Below are 1471 nucleotides of genomic sequence, written 5' to 3'. Positions count from 1 at the left end.
ATACCAATCGCGTTAATTAAAAAGAACACAAATGAGAAATAGCTTTGGTAAGAAATTGTTAACAAAAGAATACATCGCCGGATAGTGGCGTTGCTTGCTACGGAGTCCGATAAAAATGTAGAGTCTTTTGACATTCGTGTTTTTTCATGCGTGGCCCAAAAGCACAATGCTTCAATAAAACTTCGTAACGTAAAAACTAAAACGATCAAGTTAAAATAAAAGACCCAGCTGGCCTAAAAAAACTAAAAAACGAGCAGCGGAACCAATACGCAGTGACGTAGGCTCAATGAACGCGTTCTCCCGAGCTGCGCACGCCCCCCAACACAACCATATGATTCAATTATTATTTATATTCATTTATTATTCATCTAATTTGTTGATCTTTATTACTGGAACTAGCTATTAGACTTTTTACTTTTAAAACGATTCACGATGTTTAACGAATTAGGCCAACTTCAATTTCTACACAAAACGATGATTTACAGATCATCGCAGTTTTACGTATTTCTTAAGTTTTTTTTTTTAAATGCTTTTCTTGTTATATTTTCAGCTTTCCCATGGCAATATTTTTTTTGCTGTATTGATGGACATCTGCTGTCCTGCGCGTTCAAAAATTGGCTTTATGGACTTCGGATGAACAAAAGTTGAAGTTTATTAAGTTGAATCTCAGCGCTGGGCTTATCTCAGACAAAAAAAAAGTCTTCACAGAGAGAATCAGCCCCGCTCAAACAGTGTACAACATTTTTATATGTGTATGTGTGGGTGTGTCTTCAAGCTTGCTTCGGACAGTGGCCAACCCCTGAGCGCCTTGACCTCTGCTACTTTCTTTGTGTCCAATGGAGTGATGCTTCATCTCATATTTTCGTAGACTACGTCCTTCTTCTTTTACTATCTGCAAGATAACACACTTCCCCCACCCAGTTTCCACATAAACTTTGTTGCTTAGACCCCACGCTATATGGGTATGTGCGTTGATGTGTAGCATACTCTCCTGTCCTCCTTTCCTGCCTGGAATGCTGCACACACACACACAACCCCCACATCCTGTTGAAAATACCATTTTGCACTAATATTTTGAGACCCTACTCAACATAGTAAAATAATGCAATGTTATATAAGGTAAGCAGTAATAAGTAATAATCATATAAAAACACACTCAGAAAATGTAATTGATATAAACCCTTAGATAAAACATATAGAACCCAGATAAAATATATAAAACCCTTCAGTATCAACGAATTTACATCTGCGAGTTTATTATTTTAACAGGTTCTTCGATGACAAGAGCCAAGTTCGGCTATTTACCTTGACTGTTATTGGATTTTAGTCTCAAGTAATCTGTGATGTTGGCTCATGTCACTTGAGGGACAGCAGACGTAAACCGTCCAGCAGGACGTGATCCGCTGCTGCTGTCCTGCTTCTGAGGCCGCCGGGTCTTCCGCTCATCGTGGTGAGACGGAGTGACCCGCAA

General features: G+C 39.1%; 1 long non-coding RNA gene across 1 annotated transcript; it reads right to left on the bottom strand.

The window, feature by feature from the left end:
* Window positions 1-634: 634 nt before the first annotated feature.
* Window positions 635-1471, bottom strand: LOC130425090 (uncharacterized). Its single transcript, XR_008907030.1, has 2 exons — window positions 1306-1471; window positions 635-1016 (listed from the first exon to the last, which is right to left on the bottom strand). It is a non-coding gene; the product is annotated as an uncharacterized LOC130425090 (long non-coding RNA).

This window comes from Triplophysa dalaica, chromosome 6, assembly GCF_015846415.1.
Source record: "Triplophysa dalaica isolate WHDGS20190420 chromosome 6, ASM1584641v1, whole genome shotgun sequence".
Lineage (NCBI taxonomy): Eukaryota > Metazoa > Chordata > Actinopteri > Cypriniformes > Nemacheilidae > Triplophysa > Triplophysa dalaica.
Note: the sequence above shows the minus strand (reverse complement) of the source record. Positions and strands in the feature narration are given on the sequence as shown.